We start from the raw sequence: 14187 nt of genomic DNA on the forward strand, positions 1-14187 counted from the left end.
ATAAAAGCCATTCTTATGTGTCTCCCACAACAACGAAGATGACCGAATCAGTGACTGCGCATGTACGAGCAATCCTCGTCATTGCATGGATATGAATAAGGGAATAAAAACGTTTTTCGTAAAATTAAAGTTTACTCCAAGAAATTAATCCATGAAAAATTAGAAGAAAAAGCTGTGAAAACAATTAGAGGATAAGAACAAAGGATTTTGTGTGTCTGTCTATTCAAGACATGAATAGTGATCTTATACATATTGAATAAAGAAGAAATGAATTCAGGGAAGAAATTTGTATAAATGCGTCCTTCCAGTCTACTTATGTTGTAATGCATGTTTAAAACAAGCACAATTCATTGCATTGGACCAAAGTAGCGTTTCACGATGTAAGACCACACAGACAAATAATGAACAAAATGGGTGTTAATTTGACATTACAATCACAGAGAGAAAGCGAAACGAAGAAAAATCAAATTGTATATTAACGTTTGGTAGATTTTTATCACACACACAGCTTGTAGAAATCTTACAGCAAAAACGTGTTTCACAAATATTTCACTAAACCATCGTATATCAGAACAGTTTAAACAAGTTTAAATGTACACACCAAACCAAGCCTATCAAAAAAACTTACTCCAATATACACTACCAAGATGCGCCTTCTGATTCGATCTCCCCAAAAAATGCTTTCAGAAGTTACAGCTGCAAGTGCGTACATTCGCTTATGTGTGCTATCCCAATCAACCTACTCACTTATATAGCAGAGCCCAGCGTTATTGACATAGATTATGCCGACTGTAGCCGTCAACGCAGGGGGTTGCTTCGTGCGTATTTATTGTAATGCTAAGCTTTCGAAATACGTAAAGGAAACACAAAGTGGAAACCATGCATGCGTCAAAAATCAACGTTGATTAAAAGAGTTTGTTTATACAAAATGGGGAAGAGTGATGCGTGGCACAAGTGGGGATTCCTATTCAAATGTTTGGATGTAAAAGACAACATATTTCAGATGTTTTAGACTATTGTAAAAAGCAAGTAACAGCTACAAAAAAAACTCACTTCTCTTGCACAATGAGCTCAAAGATGTATTTTAAATACTGCGCAACACTAAAATCATTAGATGGTGTAGGGCAAAAGGCTTCCTCATTTTCCTTTGATGTCCTTAAAAATTCTAGAGTTTTGAGCGTTTACAGCGCAAAATCAAAAACTTTTGAAAGGTTATAATTTTCAATACTGCACGATGAGGAGAAAGCACAATTACTCTTTTGACGTTTTCATTCTGTTTCAGGTAAATCCTCTCAAATGCAAATGTGATCAATAAAATAATGTCAATGTAGGCATTTGATTTTAGAGAAGAGACAGTTGAAGGTTCCTCGAAGTGGAATTCTATAACTGTAAGCGAACAAGAAATGGTCAATTGAAATATCGAAAGCATCTGTTGACGAAGTTGGAAAAAAAAACTCCCAAAAAAACTATTTTCATTTTAAAGTCAATACTCCTTGCTTATATGTAAATACAATTATCTTTATGTCCAAAAAGCATTTGTATGAATTATGAATTCATAAGTGCATCATCCCACAGAAAGACATCACTCAAACCAGGGTAGTGAGAGATGCAGAAAAAGTTATGAAACGGTTATGTCGTGAATAATGAAAACCTCTTTAGATTTTTTACAGTTAACCTATCATAGAGTACTCGTTACATTACATTGGCAAAATCCAATTAATTATTGGCAGATCAACGTTGAAGCTAGTAATTTTGTGTGTCTATTTCAAGGATTATCAATTTTAAGTTCGTGCATTAGATCACGATTGGCGAAGCTAAAGATGTAATAACTTTTATTCACATCTATTAACTCACATCTATTAACTCACCAATATTATTCGCTAACTTTGTTATGCATGCTAGCTGGTACGAGCAACAAAACAAGAATACCTTTAAAATAAAAATTCAAACCAGCATTCATGGTGAAAAAATTTTAGGACTATCACAGGCGTGAAAGAAAATCGCGATGACGTCAAAAAAACTTAGTCATTCTCAGCCTCTCAAGTAATGTACTCTAAAGACAGACTTTAAAACAACATGATTTTCTTTCTACGTGATATGAAAAATGAAAATTTCATTGACTTTCATTTCTACATTCATGATTAACAATAAAATCAATACGCACTGACTCTTAAACCAATTTAGGAATCCAACGTAATTCCTGTTTTCACATGGTAAACGAAAAAGTTTTTGCCCACAGCGATAGACCACCATTTGTCAAAACCCACGTTGAGTTTTTTTAATGCAATAAAGCAGACAAAAAAAAACGCTTAAGAAAAAAAGCCACATGTTGCTTCGGTGCCAAAGATTGCAATATAAAAAAGTGTCTTTGTACGGGTACACATTATAAAGAATATGTAGGCCATTCAATGTGACCTTTACATCAATAGCACGTAGGATATACAATCGTGACAGCGGTAGCAATTGCATGCAGCGATAGAAAGCATTCTTTAATTTCGTTGGGACTAACAAAAACGATGGGCGTGTGTAGAGTATATGTCTCATTATTACTCTTGCTGTTCATATTCCTGGAATTTTTTATGATGTTGAGAATGTAGCAAAACGACGCTGTTTTTTAGGAATTTTCGATTACTCTCTAATTTTTTGAATTAAAAGTTGTGTGAAATAAGAACAACTGCGAGAGTTAATAAAAAAAGGCAAGCGTATTGAGTTTGAACAGGGGACACCTTTCATTTGAAGAATGTTCTAATACATACAACATCTCTGAACGTACTAATGTTAACCAAAAGTGACTTAATCGTTTACAAAGAGGTCCTCTTTATATCGCGCTTTTAAAGCAATATCAGTTTCAAAGAATTCGTTGAAATCGGTGCGTTCTCACAATTGCATTGTACTCAGTAACTCAGCAACAGGGAAAAAACCAAGCGACCAAATAATTCAAAAAAATCCGTCAAGTCATGTTGTGCAGCAAGATATCAATATTTTAAATGCAAATTTATCGTCGTAGTTTTAAAGATGTGATATGTTTTTCAAAGTTTTTTTAGATTTAAGTCATTGTCCATTTCATTCATTGAGAAGACAATACAGTGATTGGATGGTTAGCGATAAAATAACTAAGAATTTTTTAAAAACTATTTAGAATCTTCGTATATGCTTGTTAGCTACCAGCAGAAACTTCATTCTAAAGTCTAAACTCAAAGCTTTGCCGTAACGTTACTCAGAGCAATATGCAACAGATTTAAAAGGAAATTTCAGAAACTATTCAACGCAATTAAACTACGACCCAAAGATTATGAGAGCATAGTCTTTTTACGTCATAAAGCGAGATATTTTTGCGTGTGTGTATTTATGTAAAACATGTTTTTGTAAATCGTTTCTGTGTCGAGTTCTTGTTGATACAGAGTTTCTATTGACAACAGCGTTATTTTCTCAATTGATAAGAATATTTTGAGTAAACACAAACGTCTGCTCGGTATATCGATTTACGTCTATTCCTATTAAGTGGCGGAGTTCTTGTGTGGAAAAAAAACATAAACATAAGAGTCAATCAACGATAAATTTATTATGCTTACGTTGATGGAGCACATTGTAGCATAAATGATGGCTTACTTGAACTTAGTATGGAAAGCACAAAAAATGATAAAGGAAATTATGGCTTATAAACGTTAAAAATCTTTGGAAATGCATATACCCTCAAGGAGTTAACGCCCTGTTTTCAAAACGCAAAGTTTACAAGACTATAGGAAGACATTTCTAAGATTCCGGCTTTCGTTTTTTTGATAAACCCGCATAATGTGCTCCATTATGCACTTAAACATCAAGTAAACGCCTTCTCATCAGATAATACAAAGAAATGACTGCATTCTTAGAAACGTGAAGTATTTAGAGCATTTTTGTCATATAAATGTTGTAGGATTATGCATAGCAACACACACAAACATCATTGAGGAGTCATTGACGATAATTGTTTAGTTTATCGAAGGTGTTGGTCTGCAAAGTAAAAATAGTGCGATTAACTCACATTGGTTTCTTAAAACTATTGTTTAAATTGTGTACCTGGAGCCACACATTTTAATTAAACAAGTACTTCATGTTGTAAGTATTAAACATAGTTCAAGAGGGCTTTGGTATAAAAGATCAACAGAATTTTTTTAAATACCAAAATTGTTTTAACTGAATGCTGTCTAATATAAAATGTTGATATCGATACCCGTTCTTTGAGCGTGATTTTAGAATGACGGGTTGTGTAAGGTTTAAGCTGTTTATTTTTTTATTTTATATTGTTTTGCAAGTGCAGTTTTAAAATGACGTAAATTCTGTGAAGATTTCCCCTTAAAACTTGAAAGAAATCGTCATTAGCGACCCCGTATTTCCGTTGTCCTAGTATCTCGGTTTGGCAGATTTGAACTATCAACTAACCAGCAATAATCATGACATTACACGGCCTAATTCGTTTTATTAACGATATTAATGAATGGCATTATTTTTCGTTTATTTCACATATTGTAAAAAATTAAAAAAAATTGACAATAACATCTGTTGTCTACTGCACACTTTCTTATCTGAAAATTGGCTCATATTTGCAAATAAATGATCTACTCTTCAGTGACATAGCCGTGAATGAAGGCATTGTAAAGAAATAACGTAACAATGAGTTAAATACATAAGACATTAGCAATCATGTGGTCGATATATATTACTGTATTTTATAGATCATCTGTTTACCCATTTAACTGTATTTCATGCTCGATAACAATTTAATCTCTCATTATCCTAATTTGACAATGTTGTAAAAATAACATTACATACAGGGTGGCGTGCATGACATACATATGTGTTTAGGTAATTACGTTTACAGAACCAATTTGTGAGCACGTCAACACTCCTAGATGATTTTCACATTCTCGTATGAATACGCCCTATCTACCCATATTCAAACATACTCTACTCAATTTCAAATGATTTGATTATTTTGATCGAGTTTTAGAGGGTATTTACTCTTCACAACAGCTAAAACCCATCGCATTCCATTCTATATCTGTACCTGATGATTCTCAAAAATTATATTAATTAGACACTCATTATTACGATTATAGCCAAAGAATAATGCAAATACCTTTAACGTGAACGCAGTTTGTGTCAGCGTGTGCGCGTGACCTTCAAAAGAACAACGTTCTATGAGCTGCGAATGCTTTAGACTTGACTGCCTCAACAAGGCTGAGACTGAGTGAAAAAACTGACAACGTGTATATTCAAATGTAGGCAAGTTGTGGCCTGTGATTGGTTGAAATCGGTGAGCGGCGATCGCCATATTAAATGACGACAAGGGTGATGATTGTCATCAATCATAGTCGCGTGTGTACATGTCACATATGATGGACTGTTTAAGTATATATGGTCCTTAATTAAGAAAATCTACAGTAAAGTAACAACATCTTTAGGCATTGCATCAAACCAACGATCTCTGCGCATTACATATGTAAATTTAGGTGAACTTTACCCCATTCCTATTGGTCGAACGAATAAAACGCAAACATTACGCAAATGAAACAATGTCGAGCCATAGACGTCAAGTATCTACGATCTATCATAAAAATGTCTTTGTTGTGATCTTCGCTATCTTACTGAAACAAAGTACATTTTGACATGCGCGTCTCGCTCCGGAACTTAAGAAATGTAATGACGTCAAGAAGACTTGGACCATTCCAAATTGCGGTGGAATAAGACCATTGGAAGCTTAAGTATCAAAATTGCGCTTACATGGATTTAAGCTGAAAGACCACACGAACAAAGTCGCATAAGGTTGCGTATTTTGAAAACTTCAATTAAGAGTTGTTTTTTCAAGCGTGGGAGGAGATATGCGTCATTATCTTCGAAAGCTTTCACTTTGCTTGTTTTTATTTTGTCAAACATGCAGCTCAAATTGAAATAAAATAAACATATGTTTCGTTCTATTTGGATAATCTTCACATCGTGAAGCAGATATTAACGCAGGCTATATTAGACAAGTACTGTTTACGGTTCTCACCCAGATAAGCGCGCCAACAAAACGCTGTGCGCGTCTGCATTGCAAAAAATGCGTGGTATCCGTGGATAATGAGGGATTACACTCGAACACTTTTCATTAGTGTTTTGATAAGGAATTTGGCAACAATTCTCGACGACTAATAAAACATTAAATCAGAAATTTCATTCTATTGATAAAATCTTACATTGTTCTGCACAAAGTTTTCATTGTCCAAACCGGAGCGTCTATACATAACACAAATAGCAGATATCTTATTTCGCAGTTCAGTATAGCGCGCGAACAATTTGCTCAGCAAATTATCAAAAACAAATTATCTTTTTTTTTAGTGAAGACTTAGAGACCAGAAGAAGTTTTAGACATACTTTGTATTAACAAATGATGGTCTTAAGCGATAACACATGCTTATTGTTCTTATACACATTTTCGTTATGACTGAGAGATGAGATTCTTATCCATGTGAAGATGCATAACTTTTGGAATGTTGAAATTTTTATCCGTCGGTATCTGTGAAATCAGATCATTCTTTACTCTATCGTCAAGATCGTGTGTGTGTGTGTGATGACGAAAAAGAATGCAATGTGATTTTTTTGCGAACAAAAGAGACCAACTATAATAGAGCGTGCTAATTTTCTTCCTTACACGCAGGCGTGGTTTTTGAATGCTTATAGCTCCTGCGTGAAAGCTATACTCAACAAAAAACTAAAACTTAACCCTAGCTATAAGAAGCTCTTCGTGTATTTGCAGTACTGAAATACCAAAAATAACGAAATAAAGGACTTTATTGGGATATTCACTAATTGACTTTCACTTTTAACAAAAGGAATTACGGCCTGTACAATTCTTTCCTCCCTATAAAGTAAAATTGTGAAACTAATCCCTTTATATGAATAACTAACATTTTATAAAAGTGTTAATGATGCTGTACATTTATGAATTTATCGCCTTCTCTATAATTGGAAAAGCAGTCGAATTTTTATCATCTTAATGCATGTGATTATTAGGTCCTTGAAATCATTTTTATCTTACACGGTGCCACACACTTTAGAACGGTGACGACGTCTTACAGATAACAAATCACAGAGCATGCCATTTTGCTATATTTTACCCATAGCCAATGAATAATGTAAAATTTCGTGCATATAAACGAATCCACAAGGATTGGACGACTTAGTGGTGCATTTGTATTGGATTAGAGTGCTTAGAACTGTTTCGACCCCCTTTAAAGCAGACAGCTTGTTTTGTATAAGGCGATCATTTTGTAACATATCAGTACTGATGCAATAAGCACTTGAAGCAACTAACGTCAATGCACTTCATTTGTAGACACATGTAATACTTAGGTAATAATCAATCACTATTTTTATGTGTAGATTACTGTGAAATTTTATCAAAATCTTCAGCAATGACCATCTATACATAAAGATGCTAGTATAGCAGCCGACGCTGTTGCATAAGCTAATATATTTCATCACTAAACAAGTATGTTTTCATAACCACAATAAGTTGTATTATATTTTAGCCTCATTCGCCTTCATGTATAGCGTTGGGCGTGCTTAAATCTTAAAAGGGAAAATTACTAACGATGTCCAGACTTGAATGAATGAGGCAGGATTTCATGCTGTATGTACTAGTCACAATAAAAAATGGTTAGTAAACGCTTCAAGGCAGGGTTATATCAGAAAGACCACATAAAAATTTGGGAAGAAAATGCTGTTTTTATTTATAAAACGTTATTTATAGACGCTGTTGAAGAAAGTGTTTGAAAAACAACTTAATACCTATGCACTCATATAAACATGTTTTACATAAGGTTAAAGTTTCTTTGGATTACAGTCGCCCCAAAGGCAAACAACTGCACTGACAGAAAATGATTTTCAATGAGTGATTTTTCAAATAACCACTACCTCACAACATGCGAACATAAACACGCACACATCCTGAAGGATAAATGGATTTTGCAAGTAAAAACATCAACCGGTAGTCAGGTAGCTATGAATATAGGTCAACCCACGGTGGTTATGTATGTTTATCTATTTTGTATTTTTTTCCTTAGTTATATCTTTTAGGATATCGTTGTTGGTATAACCATGTGTGATTTATGAGCAATGCAAAAGAATGAAAACATAATTTCTTTCATATAATCAAGTAAAATCGTCACAACTAAAAGAAACAAACTTTAAACGTTGAAAAAAATGAGTTTGGTTGCCTCTAAGTAACATAATTAAACCTATTTCACTCTAAAATTCATAGACCAGCTAAAACCCTTCTATTTGTGTCCTCAATGTTTACTATAATCCCACCTAAAACTTTTTCAAAGAGCCAACTTGCTGACATTTAAGGTCCATGAAAAGTTTTGCATTGAAAAGACTCATAAGTGCAACTGACTTTCACCCTGGGAAAGTGTCATTATGAAATCAATATTTATTACTTTTTGGGAAGTAATAAGCAAGTATTTAGAAAGTACGATCAAAATACCTTTGCACAGAGAGTAGCTATATATAGCTGGTTAAAAGTCGGCCGTATTTTTTTTACCCTTTAACATTTAATCCCCCCTTAACTACATGTACGAAAAGACACGTAAAACGTCTCCGGTGGCAAACTCTATAAACCACGTGACATGATACGCGTGAAAGGTGATTGGATGAAAATAATTTTTCAAGTTTTTCTGCACCGTCCCCTCTTAGCTACATGTACGAAAAGACACGTGAAACGTCTCCGGTGGCAAACTTTATAAACCACGTGACATGATACGCGCGAAAGGCGATTGGATGAAAATAATTTTTCAAGTTTTTCTGCAACGAATAAAATTGGTTTACTTATAGCAATATAGCTGTTTTCATTTTGGTTAATTTTATTCAGACAATAAATCAGTGCATGTTTGACAGTTATCATATACTGAAAATGGCGGGCGTTTGTTGAATATTTACGACCCCTAAGTGTCTTAGTTTAGCAGCATATACCCCTGAGTGTACCTTGTAAACTATTATTCGTTTCTTTCACCATGAGCTTTTAGTTTTACAGAAGCTCCACACATGAAAAACATGCTCCTTCTTAAACATAACACTATCGTCTAATGTATTGTTTCAAAATGCATCAGATCTCAGCACTCTCATTTTTCAGCGCTCACTTCCTTATTCGTCGAGTTATTTGCATCCGAATAATACAAAAGAGAACTTTGAGAGCTCCTCTATATCCGGAAACATGCGTAAATAAAATGTCGAAGAAACGGTTTGCGGAATAGGAAGAATTTTGGATCACGATAACAACCGTCAACTTGATTTCAAGCCAATTTATAAGATTGTTTATTGCAAAATAAAGAATCAATGCTAAATATTAAACTTTAGAGTTATTTGTTTCTTCATCGTTTCTAAAGCTATAAGTTAACGAAGCAATGGACATTACGATTAATGATTCTCAAGGTATAACTCATTGATTAAAATCGCAGAGCCTCCTTGAGCAAAATCAGTATAAAATTTAGGTGCATCCGAAATATCTCGTATACTATAGCTACATAGAAGAAATATTCAGACTGTGAGTTTTTTTTACCACAGGCATTGAGGGTGCGAATAACAAATTACGTGAAAATGCTTCATAAAAGAGCTGGTGCTTTGAAATATATTCTATGAAGCAAATTGTTACATTTAAGAAAATGATGTGCGCGAAATTCTCAGTGAGTTACACAAAAACGGTCATGCATCTACACTTGATGTATTTCACACAAGTACGTAAACAAGTCGTCAACCAGTGTTCCATAATCTACAACATTGACTTTCAAAGAAAATCGAAGGTAAAATTGACCAAAAAGATGACTTACCAAAGCCAGATGAGCAAAGAACAAAGAGATGAAAAGAAATCGTACCTTTGAAATTGAAAAGTGGATACTCTCAACAATAACCTTCTTCATGAAGTGTCGACTGAAAAATACTGATGAAAAATGTGCACTCGCTCTCTAACACTTTCTGAAGTAGAGTTGTTTTTTCATACAGACTTAACACAAATGACGCACACACGGCTAAAACTGACGTACAAAATTTCCTATCTGTAACAATGCCAATGATGTAAACATAGACAACATGGTGAACTTTTCAATTTAAGCAATGAATCTTTTTACTCGAGCTAAAAGACACTTCCAGTTTTTGTTGAAATGAATACAAAACAAAAGCACAAATTTGGGGTGCACACCGTCACAATCATTTAATGACTTGTTTTGACTGAGGGAGACAAAATCGGAAGTGTCAGTGACTCGCAATTCGTAGGAACTGTTTTTAGGAAGAAAGAAAATTCGAAGAAATAAATGGTTGATGTGCAAAACATTAGACGCCGTAGGAAAATACCATGCTGTTAACTATCTATTCGCGGGAAGAGAAATGTTTATGTTCAATTAGCATTGTAAGTATATCTTAAATGACAAAGTTTTCATTGTTCAATAAATGACGTAAGTGTATGTCACATGACCGCAACGTGCTCAAGATTTGTGTGGGTGAACAATCACAAGATAGTGTTTTTGCTGCATGCTTTTGAAAAACGGATAGATTTTTGCGTTGATGTCACACTGACTTCCACTTGATTTAGAATAAAGAAAGTTTATGACAGATTTTTACAATAATCTTACAGCCAAATGTGTTTGTATTCATAATTTCTTGTGTTAAATGAGCGCTTCAATTCCAGAATGAAATTGTAAAAAGTGAATAGAGAGCTCAGAAAATAATAAAATCATTTATAAATATTGTCTCTGCTGTATGGCATAATCTTAAATGAAGGTATGATCTTCGCACTTTGCTGGACAATTTAAGCAATTGTCTCATGAACCTGAAAAATTCAGGTGACTCAACGGGATAATCTTGATGTCGTGTAAAGTTAATGATGAATGATGAAAACAAACTCTTCTTTCTACATGAGCGTAAATGTCATTAGCCATAGAGTCACTCAATGATCATATAACAATATATTTCTATAGTGTCTTGATGATGTGCTTCACAAAGGATTCTTATATATACAAGTTGTTGTACAAAACAAACATAATAAAAGTTCACATACGCTGAGAAAAGGAAAGGAGCAATTTATAAAACTTGCGAAATATATGCTCTGTTTGTTGTCCTTAGCTATATAATGATCATAAAGATACTTATCCACCAAAAAAAACAATGAAATATCAAGCAATCTTGTGAACGAATCAATTATAAACACAATATTTAATCCGAGTGCTTTTACAAGTCCATAGAGTTAAGATACAAACTAAATAAGCATCAATAGCTTTCGTTTCTCTCTCTTGTTTATTTTTTAACCTATCATAGGGTCAACATACCAACGTGTTACATGTCATTAACACCTTAGTTCTCATGTTCAATTATGAAGGGTAAAAGTTACGGTTGTAAATAAAGACATACGCCTGGAAAATTTCAAATATAAATATATATATAAAAAATGCAAAAAACAAAACATTAAATTTGGGTAGTTCAACTGTGTAATGCTCAAAAACGTTTGCCATTAAAGTAAATTGCGACAATCTACAGTTTCAATTACGTCAGAGCTAGCTAATGCACGAGGAATTCTTTCTCAAGAAGCGATGATTAAATGTCGGTTGATTTAACACATTAACACCTAGATTAGTGTGTTTTTGTGGAAGCGAGGCTCTTTATAATAACACCGCGTTACATTATGTTCATTTTTCCATTCAAGTTTAGAATTAAGTTCTCTTAAACAGGTGTCTGCCCACGTTTTTGCTTGTTTAACGATGAATTTTGATCAATTCAATCGGCATTTAGCAAAACCAAGCGATTGACAGCAAAACAAATGATAAACAATATAGGACTGATTAAAATGAGAGTGCTCGGTTTTGTTTGCAAACGACGCCAACCGCTTTATTTAATATAAATATTGCAAAGCAACAAATTTTCATGTTTATAAAAATCTATATTTAAAATGTATTTTTATTAAAAGACAAACTGTAGAGGTAGTTATACTGCAATGAATGCACAACATAGTTCTGTAGTTTTTTTCAATTATTGCATTCCTGAGTTTTTATGCATTTGACTGGGGTATAATACAAAAAACATCAAGTTATGTGTCATTATGTTCTGCAGTAATAAAGACCACTTGAAATATTAGCAAGCATGTGAACTACCCTTCAAGAACAGACAAGAGCTTAGCAGCAACTACGCGCGGAAACAATCACACATGGTATAAAAAATTGCCCTATAAAGATTTGAACATGTGCCTCTTTGATCCCACGGGTCCATAGTTTTATCTCTTAATGTATAACTTATCCCCACAAGACTATAGCAGCATAATTTTATTAATGCGAAATCAGTTCGAGTCTATTTCAGAAAGTTTTTCCTACGTCTCTTTGTTATACTCCACATCAAAATATTGTGCTGATGGTTTTGAAATACAATCAAATGCAACTTTACATTGAAATCATCATCTTCAATGACTATATACACACATATTTCTCTAATAAATGTAGAGCTATGTAACTGAGATATAAACTTTTTACTTTAGTCTAAACCAATTCATTTAACTCAAATAAAAAGACGATGCTCAAAGCAAAGAGTTAGACTGAAGAGTTACAGTGAAAAAACAGTTAAAATGCTAAGAACATAGCTGATTTGGATATTTATCTCCAGTTAATAAAGGCGGTGTTGGTTAGATCTCTAGATGGCGATGTGCCTACATTTACATTAACCAGGAATGCATGAAAAATTCGCATTGCTGTTACCTTGCTTTTATCTTTATCTCCTGTATGTAAATACACACTACTTCAGTTTTTTAACTTATTATATTGCTAATGAAGAAACTTATATCACTGTTTAGAATTTTGAGAATCGTAGCTAAAGATGTGGAGAGCGGAAAGAGTCTTTCAAAATTCAAATACCAAAACTACGAACCAAAAATATATATATATATTTATTATGATATACAAGATAACATAATATATACTAGTCAATTTGATAAAATACGTACGAATAATGTGCTAAGTTTAGCCTATTTCAGTATTTTGTCATTTTTGCTGTGTTTCGAGGTGGAATTAACCTACCGCTGATTAAGAAGTAGATGAATTTTTGCAAGTATGATAAAATTATAAGCAAATAAAAATAGGTACGCTTTGTCATAAGCGCGTTTACATTTAGGGCTACACCCAGTTAATAATGTAGAAGATAATGGCAAACAAGTTTCAAAGCTTATAACTTCAACCGAGTAAAATAGAAAAGGATTTACGATGCCGCGATCATAAATAGTCATCATTTGCATTAAAGTAGGTGTAGTTTAGCAATAGGTTCAAGCAAACTGCAGCAATTAAAACTTTGTAAGAACTTTCTGTTACATCATTTCATATAAAACTTCGGATATTTTGGTACATATACCCAGGTAATTACTCAGAATAAAGTTATAAAAATGAATAAATCTACTCGTTCAATCTTCTACTTCACGTAAATGTCATTATTGAACGTTGTTTCCCTTCAACTGCCAGAGCGCGAGCTATTTGTTTTAAAACCTCGACAAGGTTATTTGAAACGATAATTTGAAGTGTAGGCAAACACGATGTTAAGTGGAACATACTGCGCAAATAAATATCCGTGTTACATAAAGTATAGTGTGGAAGTTACAACATAACAGTCGCTTCAGTCACTTGTGTAGTTTACCAATGCGCATTTTGTTTTTAATATTGAGAGAAGATATGGTTTAAAAACCTTTTACGTTTTTGTTTCAGCAATAACTTCAACTCGGATATATGATGGGCCAAGATTTTTTAAGCTGAATTTGAATGTTAAAAGCGTCGTATTCAAAGTAGGTGCAATTAAGAAAATATTGGCTCGTTGAGTGACTGATCTGATTATAGTTGACTACAACGCAGGATTTTACAGGGTATCTTTAGAAAATATGGGTGAAAATTAATGTTTCAAAAACATACAAAACATTATCATGAGTCAAAACATTATCATTTAGTTAATACTAAACAAATCTAACCTGTTGCTAACCTGTTGGACTTAAGATTATCCAGGAACTAAATCCAGATGAAAATGATCAAATCCAAGTCTGCAAACAAACAAATGCACAAGAATGAGATGCTGCACGGCGATGAAGAGACTACACGAGAAGACTAGAATTCACTAGATTAATTGGGCAAATTCCATTCACAACTCCCATTAGTCGAGGCC

At 33.6% G+C, this 14187-nt stretch overlaps 1 protein-coding gene across 1 annotated transcript in view; it reads right to left on the bottom strand.

Moving 5' to 3' along the window:
• Nucleotides 1–14187, bottom strand: part of LOC124437754 — a 56357-nt gene that overhangs the window by 5178 nt on the left and 36992 nt on the right. Inside the window, exons 6-7 of the mRNA XM_046987683.1 lie at nt 14008–14065; nt 5117–5157 (exon numbers count right to left, since the gene is read on the bottom strand). The gene's annotated coding sequence lies outside the window, so the exon portion shown is untranslated. The remainder of the gene's footprint in view (nt 1–5116; nt 5158–14007; nt 14066–14187) is intronic.

The sequence above is a fragment of the Xenia sp. Carnegie-2017 genome, unplaced genomic scaffold (genome assembly GCF_021976095.1).
Source record: "Xenia sp. Carnegie-2017 unplaced genomic scaffold, XeniaSp_v1 HiC_scaffold_17, whole genome shotgun sequence".
Taxonomy (NCBI): Eukaryota; Metazoa; Cnidaria; class Anthozoa; order Malacalcyonacea; family Xeniidae; genus Xenia; species Xenia sp. Carnegie-2017.